The sequence below is a fragment of the Triticum urartu genome, chromosome 2A (assembly GCF_056163025.1).
Source record: "Triticum urartu cultivar PI428250 chromosome 2A, HENAU_Tu73, whole genome shotgun sequence".
In the NCBI taxonomy this organism is placed as follows: Eukaryota; Viridiplantae; Streptophyta; class Magnoliopsida; order Poales; family Poaceae; genus Triticum; species Triticum urartu.
Genome location: NC_141874.1, coordinates 546,270,605 through 546,286,709, shown reverse-complemented (window position 1 = coordinate 546,286,709; position 16,105 = coordinate 546,270,605).

Here is a 16,105-nt window from a genome sequence, read left to right as displayed (position 1 = left end):
GATCCACCACTTTACCATTGGGATCTAAGTCAAGTTGGCACTTGGTGGGCATTGGAGTGGAAGCTGGCTTGACGTCACTTAGCTTGAATCTCTTGAGCATGTCTTGAGTGTATTTGGATTGATTGATGAAGGTTCCTTCTCTTCTTTGCTTCACTACGAACCCTAGAAAGAACTTCAACTCTCCCATGGAGGACATCTCGAACTTTGAGGTCATGAGAGCGGCAAATTCCTCATTGAAAGCTTTGTTAGGAGAACCAAAGATAATATCATCAACATATAATTGGCACAGAAACAGCTCCCCTTTGACCTTATTAGTAAAAAGAGTGGGGTCGATTAGCCCAACTTCAAAACCACGGTCTTGTAACAACTCGGTAAGGTGGTTATACCACGCACGTGGGGCTTGTTTAAGGCCATAGAGTGCCTTATCGAGTTGATACACATGATCGGGAAAGTAGGGATCCTCGAACCCGGGGGGTTGCTTGATGTAAACCAATTCATTAATAGGACCATTAAGAAAAGCACTCTTCACATCCATTTGTTGTAACTTAAAGTTATGATGAGAAGCATATGCAATCAACATGCGAATGGATTCAAGACGAACAACAGGAGCAAAGGTTTCACCGTAGTCGATACCCTCGACTTGGGAGTAGCCTTGTGCTACCAAACGAGCCTTGTTGCGAATGATAATCCCATGGGCATCTTGCTTGTTCTTAAATATCCACTTGGTTCCTATGACATTGTGATTCCCGGTCGGTCTTGGCACCAATCTCCACACTTTGTTGCGCTCAAAGTTGTTGAGTTCTTCATGCATGGCATTGAGCCAATCCAGATCTTCTAGCGCCTCATAGACCTTGTGGGGTTCCACACAAGAGACAAATGCGTGATGCTCACAATAATTTGCTAATTGTCTACGAGTGCTTACCCCCTTTCTTAAGCTTCCAAGCACATTCGTCATGAGATGATCCTTGGTGGAGATCTTGGAAGCAACCTTGGCGGCACGATGGTCTAATTCCTCCTCGGGGGTGAGACGAGGAGTGGTCACTTGATCATCTTGAGCGTCGTCTTGGGCTTGTTCTTGTTCTTGAACTTGCTCGGAGGAGAGAACTTGACCTTGGGCATCACTTGATGTGTCAACACCGTCTTGAGCGTGATCTTGCCCTTGGTCGTGTTCTTGAGGATGAGGGCCTTCATGTTGTTCTTAGGAAGCATGTGGGCCTTGGGTTGGTGATGGCTCCACTTGAGTGGAGCTTTGTCCTTCTCCTTCGGCCACAAGGGGTTCCTCGATGGGTAGGATAAAGCCAACACCCATTCTTCTTATGGCTTGGGGAGGAATTTCATCACCTACATCACAAGTGCCACTTTGCTCCACTTGGGAGCCGTTATTCTCATCAAACTCCACGTTACACGTCTCCTCAATAAGTCCCGTGGATTTATTGAGGACGCGGTAAGCATGAGATTTTGTAGCATAACCAACAAATATGCCCTCATAAGCTCTAGCCTCAAATTTAGACAACCGAATACCTTTCTTGAGAATGAAACACTTACACCCGAATACCCGGAAGTACTTGAGGTTGGGCTTGTTACCGGTGAGTATATCATATGGAGTCTTGTTCAAGCCCTTGCGGGGGTAGAGCCGATTGGATGCATGACACACGGTGTTGATGGCTTCGGCCCAAAAGTTGTACGGAGACTTGAACTCCGCCATCATGGTCCTTGCCGCATCCATCAACGTCCGGTTCTTCCTCTCTGCAACACCGTTTTGTTGAGGGGTGTAGGGTGCGGAATATTGATGCTTGATTCCCTCATCACTAAGAAACTCATCCAAGGTGTAGTTCTTGAACGCGGTGCCATTGTCACTTCTTATTGTCAAGATCTTTGCATTGTGTTGACTTGTGCTTCATTTGCAAAGTCAATGACGGTTTGTTGGGTCTCGCTCTTCCTCTTGAAGAAATACACCCACATGTACCTTGAGTAGTCATCCACAATCACCAAGCAATACTTCCTACCTCCAAGACTATCGAAGGATGGAGGCCCAAAGAGATCCATGTGAAGGAGCTCCAAAGGCCTCTTTGAATAAATGATAGTCGTGGGAGGGTGAGCCTTCTCATGTAGCTTTCTTCGATACAAGCACTGCAAGCACGATCTTTAGCAAAACTAACATTCGTTAGTCCACGGACATGGTCCCCTTGAGGAGACTTTGCAAAGATCTCATATTGACATGGGCTAAACGGCGATGCCAAAGCCATCCCACGTCAACTTTAGCCATTAGGCACGTCGCGGTCTTAGTGGGTCGCTCCGAAAAGTTAATCACATATAGACCGTTCTCGACATGCCCAACAAAGGCTACTTTAAGAGTCTTGCTCCACAAGAGGGCCACGGTATCGATATCAAAGAAAGTGGCAAAGCCCATGATTGCAAGTTGACGAACGGAAAGTAAATTGTATGCAAGGGACTCAACAAGCATGACCTTCTCTATCATGAGATCATGAGAGATGACCACCTTGCCAAGTCCCAATACCTTAGAAGATGAGGCGTCACCCCACTCGACATTGGTGGGCATAGATGGAACCTTGTGCACGTCCACCACCAAGTCCTTGCTTCCGGTCATATGATTCGTAGCTCCGCTATTGAGCAACCATGATCCCCCACCGGAAGCAAACACCTACAAGAGATCAATGCTTGGTTTTAGGTACCCATTTTGTAATGGGTCCTTTGATGTTAGTAACAAGGGTCTTTGGAACCCAAATAGACCATTCAATGTATTCATGAAGAGAACCAACAAATTTGGCATAAACATGCCCATCACTAGCACGGCATAACACATAAGAAGGATTAAAATCGCCGGCTTTGTTGGGAGGGGTGACATTGCCCTTCTTGACATTGCCACCCTTTGCATTGTTCTTCTTCTTCTCCTCGGAGGCACTCTCTACCTCCTTCACAAAGGTTTGCATGAGAGGAGGAGGTCGTTTGGTCTTGTCATTCTTCTTCTTGTTCTTGGAGTCGGGCACGTACCCAACCCCTTCCTTGGCCACAACTCCCTTTTGGTTGATCAAGAGATCGTTGAGGTTCATCTTGCCTTGTATGCAAGTCACAAGACCTCTCTCAAGTTGCCCCTTTAGCTTAGCGTTCTCCTCAACAAGATGCACATGCTCACAACACGGGTTAGTAGCATTTGCATTATCAATTAACATCATACGAGGGAAAGTGGATTTTTCCTTGGTTAGCTTTACTTGAAGTTGATCATGAGACTCTTTGAGGCTAGCATGAGCACCCTTCAAGACCTTGTGAGCCTTGTCAAGTAGATAAAACTCCTCTTTGAGTCTAGCAAGATCGACCTCAAGTTCGGCCTTCTCGGAGTTTAGCACATGAGAAACTATGAGGACATGATCGTAATCTTTCTTTAACTTAGCATGATCAACGTTGTGTGACTCCTCAAGAGCCAAACGAAGACCACGCTCTTCCTAAAAAGCATTGGAAATATCCGAAATCTCATCGGCATAGTCACGACTATGCCCTTCCATTTAGTGATGGTGTCTTCATGAGCCTCGATCATGTCATTGGCTTCACCAAGTTGTTCCAACAGAGCAACAAGGTGCTTCTTGGATTTTCCCTTGAGTTTTCCCATAAAGGCCTCAAACTCATTAGCCTCCACATTAGCTCCCTCAAGTTCATTAATGCTATCCGTCGGAGAAGGATGATTAATGATGGTAGTTTTGATGTTGGGGGTTACCTTGTTGGTGGCTTTAGCCATGAGGCACTTGGCGGTGATGCTCTCATTGGGTGAGTCGAAGAGAGACACCCGTGAAGTCGTTGCAATGGCAACGGAGGCCATGGCAACCGAATCATCACCTTCATCATCGTCATCATCCTCATTGTACTCTTCTTGTACCACCAATGCCTTGGGAGGAGTCTTCTTGGTGAAGTTGCTCTTGTTGGGGAACGACTTGGCCTTGTCCTTTCGGATGAGCTTGCCACCATTGTCTTCCCTCTTCTCATACGGGCACTCCGCAAAAAAATGACTCACGTTGCCGCAGTTGTAGCAAGTCCTTACACATTGCTTGCTCTTCGTGCCACTTGAGTTGTTTTTGCTAAAGTTTGGCCTCGAGTTTTTCTTGCTCCAAAATTGCCTTGAAGCAAGTGCCATGTGTTCATGATATGCATACTTCGTATCTTCGGGGTTGCTCTCCTCTTCTTCCTCTTCTTCTTCTTCAACGGTGAGCTTGGCCTTCAATGCAAGGTTAGGCTTCTTTGCCCGTTGAGGACGGAGCACCGCATTGTCGGCGGTCTTGTCCAAGATGTTCATGGCCACAAACTCATCCAACACTTTACTTGAGGTCAAAGTGTGGAAGTCCGGTCTTTGATGAATGACGGAGGACATGGCCTTGTGGTAGGGCATCATTGCCTTGAGGAATTTGCGCTTGATCCAATTGTCATCCGTGTCCTTGCTCCCGTGATCTCGTAGTGAGACCACGAGTTTGGTTACTCTACGATAAAGCTCACGAGGTTCTTCATCTTCTTTCATAGCAAACTCATCGGCCTCATCTTGCACCACTTCATAGTTGGAGCGTTGAATGCTTGTGCTTCCCTGGTAGAGAGAGACAACACAATGCCATGCATCTTTGGCCAAGGCGAAGGGACGAAGATGAGGTAGGTCTTCGGGTGGAATTGCATCTTGAATGATGAAGAGATCATTCTCATTGAATTGATTATCCGCGGCTTCTCGAGGAGTGAAGTTGCTTGGATCATGCGGATAGAAACCTTCTTCAATGATTCTCCAAAGGTTAGTGTTCACATGATTTAAATGGCATTTAAAGCGGTAAACCCAAGAATCAAAGTCCTCATTTTTCACAATCTTATGGGGAGGACCGGCATGATTCAAATGAGTAGAAGGAACCGGTCCACCATAAACAAGTGGTGGTTCCACATGAACAAAGATGCCGGTGCCATTTTTACCACTAGAAGAAGGAGCCTTTTCACTACTAGCTTCCCCCTTGTCGGGGATAGCATCCGTCACCTTGTCGGTGGGGTCACCCACTTTCAATGGTGCGGTGGATAGTTTAAGTCCCTCAAGAAATTTAGTAAACATGCTTTCAACCTCGGTCGTCATGGAGGTCTTCAATGTCTCTAAGGCCACATTGAAATCCTCACGAGAGACCGAGGTTCCCCCATCGCCCGTAGACGAGATCGGATTCACACTGGAGTGTTCCTCCACACCGTCTACGGTATCAACCATACTCTTTGGATGGTAAAGTCTTTAATAAAGAGACGAGGCTTTGATACCAATTGAAAGGATCGATATGGTTGACTAGAGGGGGGTGAATAGGCAACTACCAATTTTTAACTTTCCTTTATCAAATTAAACTTTGCATCAAAGTAGGTTGTCTAGATGTGCAACTAGGTGAGCAACCTATATGATGCAATAACAACAAGCATACAAGCAAGCAAGAGAAGTAACACTAAAGAGCTTGCACAAGTAAAGGTAAGAGATAACCAAGAGTGGATCCGGTGAAGACGAGGATGTGTTACCGAAGTTCCTTCCTTTTGAGGGGAAGTACGTCTCCATTAGAGCGGTGTCGAGGCACAATGCTCCCCAAGAAGCCACTAGTATCCTCACGCCCTCACACAATGCGAGATGTCGTGATTCCACTATTGGTGCCCTTGAAGGCGACGACTGAACCTTTACAAACAAGGTTGGGGCAATCTCCACAACTTAATCGGAGGCTCCCAACAAAACCACGAAGCATCACCACAATGGACTATGGCTCCGTGGTGACCTCAACCGTCTAGGGTGCTCAAACAGCCAAGAGTAACAAGATCCGCTAGGGATGAGTGGGGGAATCGAAATTCCCTTGGTGGAAGTGTAGATCGGGGCCTTCTCAACCACTCCCGAGCAAATCAACAAGTTTTATTGGCTAGAGAGATAGATCGGGCGAAAATGGAGCTTGGGGCATTTAATGCAGCTTGAGCATTAATGGAGCTTGAGGGGGAAGAGGTAGGTCAAAGGGAAGAAGGGGACCCCCTTTTATAGTGGGGGCAACAATCCAACCGTTGCCCCCACCAACCAGCCCCGCACAGGGCGGTACTAACGCTAAGAGGGGGCGGTACTACCGCTAGGTCAGCGGTGCTGCCGCTCCAGCTAGCGGTACTGCTGCGCAGAGAAGACTAGTAGGGAATAGGACCCAACGCGGTACTACCGCGGTGGTAAGGGCGGTACTACCGCTCCTGAAACGGTACTACCGCCTCTACAACCGCAACTAGTGCCGCAAAACCCGACACGAGAAAAAGAGCCCTTGAGCTGAGGCGGTAGGAGCCAGACAGCCCAGCGGTACTACGGCAGTGGGGTCACGGGCGGTATTACCGCTGCGGAGCGGAACTGCCGCTTGTGACCCTTCGGCCGTACTACCACTGGTAGGGCGGTACTACCGCTGGGACACAGAAGATAGAGAGGATCTCTCCAAAGAGGTTGAGGACAAGGCGGTGGTGCCAGGCACCCCAGCGGTACTACTGCTGTGGAGTCACGGGCGGTACTACCGCTGCGGAGCGGTACTGCCGCTTGTGGCTCCTCAGCGGTACTGCCGCTGGGTTGCGCGGTACTACCGCTGGGACCCAGACAGGACAAAGAAAAGAGGAGAGATCCCTTCAAGGAATGGAAGAGCTCGGAGGGTGAGAAGCTGATGTGTACGTGTTGATTCCACCCATGCAATACCCCAGCGGACCCCCTCTTGATAGTACGGTGCCTTCTACGCAACTAGTCCACCGAGAGAGAAACGAAAGAGCTACACCGTCTTGAAAGACACTCCGAAGGGAATAAAACGTCTCATGCCAGGGATGAATCTGTGAACTACTCAAAGCACATGATTAGTCCGCAAACATGTTGTCATCAATCACCAAAACTACCTTGAGAGAGATATGTCGTAACACGCCGGACACGGACATTTGCTTTGGATCTCTTTTCTGTAACCCTGCCTTCTGGATTTGGATTTAAGTTGAAGTTGAATTTTCATTGATGCGCGTGGGGGTGCCTTTTCTCATTCGTGCGATTTCTTGCTATCTGGTTCTTGCCTTAATTTGGAGTTCGCGCCTATTGCTTTCCCCTCGCGGGCCCCTCGCGAGCGGGGCTGGACATGGCGCACACGCGCCACGGCTAGCACTTGCTTATCACGCGGCCCCCTCAGGCGTGTCGACGAGTTCCTCAGGAGCTTCCCAGAAACTCGGAACCTCACGAGCCGGTTCGAGGCTCGTCCAGGCTAAGGTAAAACAGCAACAGCAAACTTGCCCAAGGATACGTGAGTTCATGAAGACACATATTCAACTCAACCTAAAAAGATAGAGGCAGTAGTATATTCACATGAGGGGCTTTTCCTCCAAAAATGCTCTTACAACCTCTAGGGCCATGCCCGAGCTTCTGCGTGCAGGACAAACAGCTAGGAAACACGGGATCAGTCGGACATTTCGCTTGCCGCGTCCCCCGGATTGCCCTCAGACGCGTCATTGGCATCGTTGCCACCATTGCTAGCATCACCATCACCTCCACCAACGCCGCCATCACCATCGTCGACCACGTCGCCTTTGTCCACCGTGACCACCATCGCATCGTCATCGGAAGTGAAGTCCCTGACCAGCGCGTCCACATTGTCTTCCACCCATCGCGCCAGGTCACCCTGGATGGCCTCGAGTACGGGAGCGATGGCGGCGTCAAAATCAAAGTTGGGGTCAGTGTTTTGGAGATGGGTGAAGACGCGGGAGAATGCACGCCCAAGCAGGCCATGGCTCCTCTCTTCAACAAGTTGGCGAGCTCTCTCGGAATGATTCTCCAGGCGCGTCACCACGTCGGTAAAGAAGCGGAGGTGGCTCGCATAGTCATTCATGTGGGGATGAGGAGCATTCTCATCGCAGATGCGGCCTAGGGTGATATTGGTCCTGTTACTGAGGTCCTCGAGCATGGGAGCATGCATGCGCTCCAGCGTCCACTGCTGAAGCACTTCCTCCCTGTTCTGTCGCGCGACGGACTCGGCGTCAGCGACCCGCTGCTGAAGAGGGAGCGGCTCGGCACGGGAGGAGGCCAGTTCGGCCTGCGCCGAAACCAGGGCGGCTGCGGTGGCCTCCTCGTGTCGCTCCACCTCGATTAACCTGGACTTGAGGGTGGCGGTCCTACCTGCAGCCTCGGCTTCCACGAACTCCAGCTTCAGGTCGTACCTGCCCTCGAGATCCGCGTGAGCCTCGGCCACCCGACGATCGACCCCCTCCTGGGACCTAGCCTCGCGCGCTCCAACGGCATCCTCCGCTTGGGCAACTTGACGCTCCCTCGTCTCCAGTCGTTCAAGCTCAAGGCTACGCTCCACGGCTTCCAGCGCCAACGCCTCCTCGCGCTTCCGGATCTCTTCCTCTTTGGCGGGCATCCCCCTCAATGAAGGGCGGCTCTGTGCACCTCCACTTGCTGATCCAAGGAGGCGCTCCGGGCTTGGAGCTCCCACGCGCGCTTCTTCTCGGCCTCGCGATGGCGGTCAGCTTCCCGAGCATCTTCCAGACCTCGGGAGCAGGCCTCACAGGAGGCTGCAAGGGAAACCTCGGCCTTCGAATTATCAAGCTCGCACTGGTGGCGCCCGAGGTTGATAGCCACCTTCATCTTATGCCGCTCCTCCACCAACCGAAGACCCTCGGCCACGAGGCACGCGTCCACATCCACGAGCTCTTCACCAAGCCGGTTCATCGCACCCATCGCCTCCTTAAAGAGCTCGTGGCGGATGACGCTCCTTTCTTGCACCGACTTGAGCATGCTGCTGACTCCGTCCTCTGCCGCGGGGACCGCATATGGGGCCCGAAGTGGCTCGCCCCCTTTCAGCAGGGGGCTGGGGCTGGCGCCCACCCAGTTGCAGGCCAGGCCTCGCAAGGAGCCCGAACGAGTGGAGGCCCGCTGCTTGAAGAGGAGCCCAAGACCGAAGCCACCCAGCCACCGTCAGCGACCAGGGGAGGAACCCTTGGCACGCTTGTTGTATTCCAAGCAAGGTCGCGAAGGAGAGACGGCGAGGGCGCGAGCTCAAGACGCCTTGTCGACAGGCTGGCTTCCCCGGTTGACTCCACGTCGTGAGCAGCACGCGGGCTTGCATCGCTCAAGTTTAGCAGGAGAAACGAGGCGAGAGGAGGTTGCTTCTCAGGAGATTTCGCGGCCTTGGCGGAAGGGATCCTGAAGAGACATCATCGGGAAGGGAAGCAGCACGTGAAGAATCACCAAGATAAGGTACTTAATCGTCAACGGCGATGTACTTTCTCCGTTTTAACGGCCTGAAGGTGCCGCTGCCGTGGCTTGGGGACCCCTTCCTCTTGTGGTGCTCTTCGAAGTCCACGCAAAGCCGACCGAAGCGCTGGACATGGTGGCCAGCACGAGGCGCAACCGAAGAAGCGCTCGAAGGGGCAGCCTCAGGAGCGCCAAGCTGAGGGGAGCTATCGGGCTCTGCCTCACAGCGACCTGCCGAGGCCTCAGGAGCCCCGACCTTGGGAGACGTGAGCTGCATCACCCCCTCAACCGCCGCCCCAGGGCAAGAATCATGAGTTCTCGAGGATGACGCCTCGGGAGCCCTGGGTGGCATCAGCACCTCGGCACCTGCGCCATCGGCCTCCAGCGGTGCTCACCCCCCTGCATCCACACTTGGGGCGAGCTCGACGCCAGCGGCAAGGAGGGGAACCACGTAGACGGGGTTCTCACGGGGCCCCACCAGACCGACTGGACGTAGCCCCCACTCATCGAAGGAGGGCATACGCTCCACAAATTCCACCTTGTCCGAGCAGCGGTATAGCAGGCAACTCTTCCCCGGTATGTCATCTGGCGACGGGACACCCGTCAAGACCTCGAGCACCATTCGCGGCGCCTCAAGGGGAGCCTGGACTCCTGAAGTCTCATGCGAGCAACGCGGTGCCGGACGAACTCCTTCACCACCATAGGAGCAGTCACGACAAGGTCTTTCAGCCCCTTCAGCCTAAGCCAGACGAGGGCAAGGCACGAATCGATGAGCCTTTGATGGCACCAACCGGAGTTGGGAATGGCAGGAGCCGACAGAGAATGGAGCAGAGGGCTGAGCACTCCGACGTCAACGAATACCCATCATATCCGAAACTCGCTCGTGGATGGTGGAAGCTCGAAGTCAATCCCCGCGCCTGCCGTCGCCGCCACGGCCTAGAAGCTCAGGCACCCCGAGCTCTGCCAGGGATCAATCAGGTGCGATGAGAAGAAGTGGCGGAGAAGGGCCACAGAAGGAGCAATGCCAACCATGGCCTCGCAAACAAAGGCGAAGACGGCAAGAAGGGTCACGGATTGGGGATCAAGGTGCAGCATGGGGATCTGATAATGGGCAAGCACTGCGTTGAAGAAGGTGGAGAAACGACGAACCAGGCCAGCCCAAATGGCGTCGATGAAGAATGGGACCTCGGTGGCTATCCGGTCGATACGAGCATGAGACACAGGCCAGGCCACCGTCCTTCCCCACTCATTGAAGCTAGAGGCGAGCATGGGATGCACCTTTTCCATGGCTTCTTGGTTGAGCACCAGCGACCTACCAACGGCAGGCTCAGCGGCTGGGCGTAGCCCAGCGGAGGACAGGGGACTCTTCCTTTTCACTGACTGGTCCGGTGCCATGGCAACGGGAGGATTGAGCTCAGATCGGATCGGGGCGGGAGGCTGAGCTTCGTGGAAGCAGAAGAATTGGGGAGTGTGCGGCAACAACGGGAGGGAAACCATGTAGACCGCGGTGGCCGCCTAGCCAGGCGGGTATCAAGGCAGCCTGGGGAAGCGGAGACGCCCACGTCCAATCAACTGACACGCGTCAACCAGGGCCGCAGGCTATTGGAGCCCATGGCGCTCTGCACTTGCCCTTTGGCTTCGCCTCAAAGCCAAGCCCGAGCGTGCCTTGGGCCTAGGGGCTACTATCGGTGTTCTGGGAACGGGGGTCCCCAGACTTGCCTGCCTGCGGTCCACGGCGTGGCCCTGCAAGCGGGCCCGTACGGCCCATCTTCACCAACAAGCATTCAATACCCTCGTGAGGGGCCAAGCCTCGCGAGGCGGACGATGCAAGACCTCCTGGTAGCGGCCTCACCAGGCTGGCTTGCGAGGGGCAGAGAGATCAAGGCATGGCAAACCTCGCGAGGTTCCAATGACGTGAGCCATGATGATTGAGACCAGGCGGGCGCCAGCACTCACACTGTCCTTGTTTCCTCTTTGGTGCTAAGGAGGCAAGCGCGGGCGAGGAGTACCGAGGTGTCAAGCAAAGGTTTCTATATCGGTGCAATGAGACCAAGACCAGCAGGACGGCAAGACGGAGGTCACCATGGAGCCCAAGGCGGCGTCACCACCAGAGCCTTTGGCAGGCGAAGACTGCTTTTGTCAGGATAACTTGTACTAGCTGTCCCCTTTCAAATTGGCCGTTGTGGCATCCCTTCCCGCTCAATATTTGGGGAGAGGACCAGGGCCTCTATAAATAGGATTAGCCACCACAGCAGGTGGGGGGACAACAAGAGAGAACCTCAACCATCTCAACTTGGACTAGATCCTACCCATCCTCACATCCACCAAGCACAAGAACACCTCACCTCAGGAGGTTGTTCTTCCCCTTGTACTATTCATCCTCAGCCCGAGAGGCAATCCACCATACCACATTGGAGTAGGGTATTACACCACAACAGTGGCCTGAACCAGTATAAATCTTGTGTCTCTTGTGTTGCGAGTTCGTCGAGCTTGCCTCTGAGATCATGGCGAGGTTGAGGGCATGAGTTGGTAGGGGGAGATATTCGCGCGCACCCCAGTGCTCGAACCTTGAGGGTTTTGCCGAAACCCGAGATCCGACATGCCCCGCTTAATCAAATGTGGAGTTCTCCATACGCATTCTTGGACTTGCCGAAGAGTGTCTCTGATGCGGCGCAGTTTTACCAAGCGCAAGAAGGACATGCAACGGAGATGCTTTTCTGGTCGCAATTCAGCATGCCAAAGCATCCGTTGTTGCTGAACGAATAGATGGCCCAGTGGGCCGAGCTCCGCAGAATATCCGGATCTGCCATGAAGGACGTCATGGTTCGGTTGTGGCCGACTAAGCCAATTCCGAATAGTTATTTTGGTTTGGTGCAGCGACTTGTTGTTGCGGTGCCGCGTATCGACGCTGTTAAGCGGTCAACATGCATTGAAGGTGCGCGGATGGCCCTTGCCCGCGTCAAGACGTACTGGGCAAAGATGAAGGCCACCGATATTGCAGCAAGGAGTCCACCCGGGGGCAAGGACCATCACATGCCAGAGCATTATTTTTAGGATGTCCTTGAGGGCGCCCGCTTGATAGAGGGTCAGTGCTTGAAGGATATGATATTCGAGTGATTGTACCGAAATTGTAAAAACTATATTAAGATATATTATAGGCTATGCTTTTTGCCTGAAAGTTTTGGTTCCTCCTGTGCGGCCATTTTTTGTATAATCTGAAAGTTTACCAGTCGTCGGCTTCGGCCCCCTTGCATATAATACGGGGGTGTTCAGAAAAGCGCCTGATCACTCTTCATCCAACGTCTTGGTCCATGAAGGAGGTGTTAATGAGGCGAACTAGGCAGTCGGATTATAGGGATTTAACACTTTCACTTAGCCATAGGAGTTTGACGGTGGGTCTATGATATAGCCCCTGGTATGTACGCGTTTATCCGAATACGGTGCACTACATAGGTGACTAGAAGAATGGTCCTTCATGTAATACGGAAGGAATCGCGAAAGATTCTGATAAGTCATGAGCGGTTGACCAGCTCTCGCCGCATCATGACAGTCAGTTTTCGGCTTTCTCTACTGAGGTGCTTGACCAGATGAACCGGAAACACAATCGCAGTAGTTCTCCCTTTACTACCTTAGCCGATAGAGCAGAACGTAAGGTAGCAAGCATAGGAGCCGGGCAACCCAACTATTGACCAAAGACATGATTCGGAGCTGATGCATATAAGGCCAAACTCGTGATGCCAAAGTGTGCTATAAAGCTATTCAGACTTGTCGGCAACTCATATTTTGCCATATCGAGCCCCTGGCGATTTGTGCCAAGGCGCGTGCGTGAAACAACCGAAGAAGCAAAATTCAGTTCTTTGAAAAAGCGAATACCGAATGCGGACTATGTTCACTCGAATCTGATTGACGCGTCAAACGCAATCTTGCAGATTATAGCGCCACTACCCGGGCTATTTAACATGCCAGGGGTCAAAGGCTGAGGAAAAAGGCACTTTACAGGTTTGAAATAAGGAGTGCGGTCTGCAAAAAATCATTTGGACCTTCTGTCGCATGTCTGCATTGCCTTGCCTCGGTGAAAGGACTCCTTGGCAGGAGTAGCATTTGGTTATCCATACAAAGCCGAACTTAGAAAGAGTCCGTAAGATGACCAGGCTTTGAATCACCTATGGTAAAAGATAAAAAATAGTTACAAAAAAGGGGGAAAAGGCTATGGGGGTGCGGACCGCATTGTAGGCCTGTCTGTATTGTGCCTCCACCGATGACCAGGGTATTTTGAGTGCATAGTTATGTATGCATGGTACAAACTTCGCGGCTATATGAGGCGAACGATGGAGGCCAAACTACTAATCCAGTTTTGAGATTGGTCAGTCCTGCTTAACAAAGACCAATGGCTTGATGGCCGATGAGATACGCGGCTTGATGAGACCGCTTTGTATTTCGGCTGTCGTAGCCGTAGTATGCTCTTCTGTAGGGAGGGAGCATTCTGTATTTCCATTTATTGTGATGACGCCGCATGGACCGGGCATCTTAAGCTTTAGATAGACGTAGTGGGGGACCGCATTAAAACGAGCAAAAGCGGTACGCCCGAATAGTGCATGGTAACTACTGTTGAACGGGACAATATCGAAGGTCAAGCCTTCGCTTCGAAAGTTGTTCGGCGAGCCGAAAATGACTTCCAATGTAATTGAGCCCGTGTAGTGAGCTTCTATGTCGGGTATTGCTCCCTTGAAGGTAGTTGTTGTGGGCTTGATTCTTGAGGGATCAATGCCCATTTTGCGGACAGTGTCTTGGAAGAGTAGATTAAGGCTACTGCCACCGTCCATAAGAACTTTCATGAGATGGAACCCGTCGATAACTCGGTTGAGGACCAGAGCTGCCAAACCTTCGTGACGGATACTAGCTGGGTGGTCTTTGCAATCAAAAGTGATCGGGCAGGCCGTCCATTGGATAAATTTTGGGGCGACCGGCTCTATGGCGTAGGCGCCCCGTAGTGCGCGCTTGTGCTCCCCTATAGGGATATGCATCACGTATACCATGTTTACTGTTTTTACTTCGGGGGAAATTGCTTCTGACCCTTGGTGTTCGGTTGGCGAGTCTCTTTGTCGTCACTGTCACTGGGCGGACCCTTCCCCTTGTGTCCGGCATTAAGCTTGCCAGCTTGCTTAAAGACCCAACAGCTTCTGTTCGTATGATTGGTTGGTTTATCGGGGGTGCCATGAATTTGGCATGGCCCATATAGTATCTTGTCTAAATTGGATGCTCCATCTTTGTTTGCCTTGAATGGCTTTTTTAGTTGACCGAGCTTGGAGCCGCTGAATCCGGCGTTGACTGTCGTGTCTTGTGTTCCTTCATTATTATTTCGGCGCTTGTGTTTACTGCATCGTGGCTTGCCGTTGCCATCTCAAACTTCGGAAGTGCCAGCTGTCTTCTTCCACGCAAAAGCGGGTCATCAGAGCGGTAAGGGCTGCCATGGATTTTGGTTTTTCTTGACCGAGGTGGCGGGCGAGACACTCATCTCGGACGCTGTGTTTAAAGGCGGCAAGGGCTTCGGCGTCTGGACAATCGACAATTTGGTTCTTTTTAATTAAGAACCTAGTCCAGAGCTTCCTGGCTGACTCCCCGGGCTGCTGGATAGACTTAGGTCATCGGTGTCCGGAGGTCGGACATATGTACCTTGGAAATTATTGCAGAAGGCGTCTTCCAAGTCTCCCCAGCTGCCAATGGAGTTCTCTAGGAGGCTGTTTAGCCTATGCCACGCTGGTCCCTTTAGTTTTAGTGGGAGGTACTTGATGGCATGAAGATCATCACCGCGGGCCATATGAATATGGAGAATAAAGTCTTCAATCCATACCACGGGATCTGTTGTTCCATCATATGATTCGATATTCACGGGTTTGAACCCTTCTGGGAATTCATGTTCCATTACTTCATTAGTGAAGCAGAGGGGGTGTGCGGCACCTCTATATCGGGCCAGATCGCGACGTAGTTCGGATGGAGTCCGTCTGTGGTTTCCAGCCTGGACGTGATTGTACTTGCTATGCTCGGCTTGATAGCCGTCGTCGCGCGTCGGGGGACGCCCCCGTGATCCGTAGATCAATCTGGGCGGACCTGCTTTATTCTTCAGGTCCTGCCGCAGGTCATATGTATATTCCCGAGCTATTTTATCCTTGCCTTTATGGCGAAGTGGGATGGGCTGGTGCTCGGCTTGAGTTGCCACTTTGTGCCGACCACATGGTGGTCGGTCAGCCACATTATGTGCTGCTGGTACGGGTTCGCGTGCCTCATCATCGAATTGAGGTAGCAGTTTGCGCTTCGGGTAACTTTTGGTTGGGCGCACGAGGTCGTGTTCCTCGGCTGCCAGGACATTGGTCCATCTGTCGTTTAGCAGATCTTGATCAGCTTGAAGCTGTTGCTGCTTCTTTTCAGGCTCCTTGTAGTGGCTATTAGCCGGCGCTTAAGGCGCTCCTGCTCGAGAGGTTCCTCCGGCATGATAAAATCCTCGTTGCCGAGGCTCACCTCATCCTCGGAGAGCGGAAGATAGTTACTGTCCTCTGAGTCTTTGTTTACGGCATGTTCATCAGGGCTGACTCGCCCGTCTTCCCGTTCGTCATGTTCGGAGGTTGGCTCAATGGGGTTTTCTTGGTCTTCGGCATCATACGGAGTATTGTTGTCTCTCATGCCGGTGTTGCTGTCTTTGCTGCGGCGTGATTTAGAGCGGCGCCGCCAGTGCTTTGGTTGTATCTCAAGAGGTTTATCCTCGACTGTGTCTTCTTTGTCATCGTTGTTAACTTCTTTGGGTGTATCCACCATGTACACGTCATCGAAGACGTGGCCGTCCAGCTCCAGTAAACGGTGGGTTTTCGGCTTGCT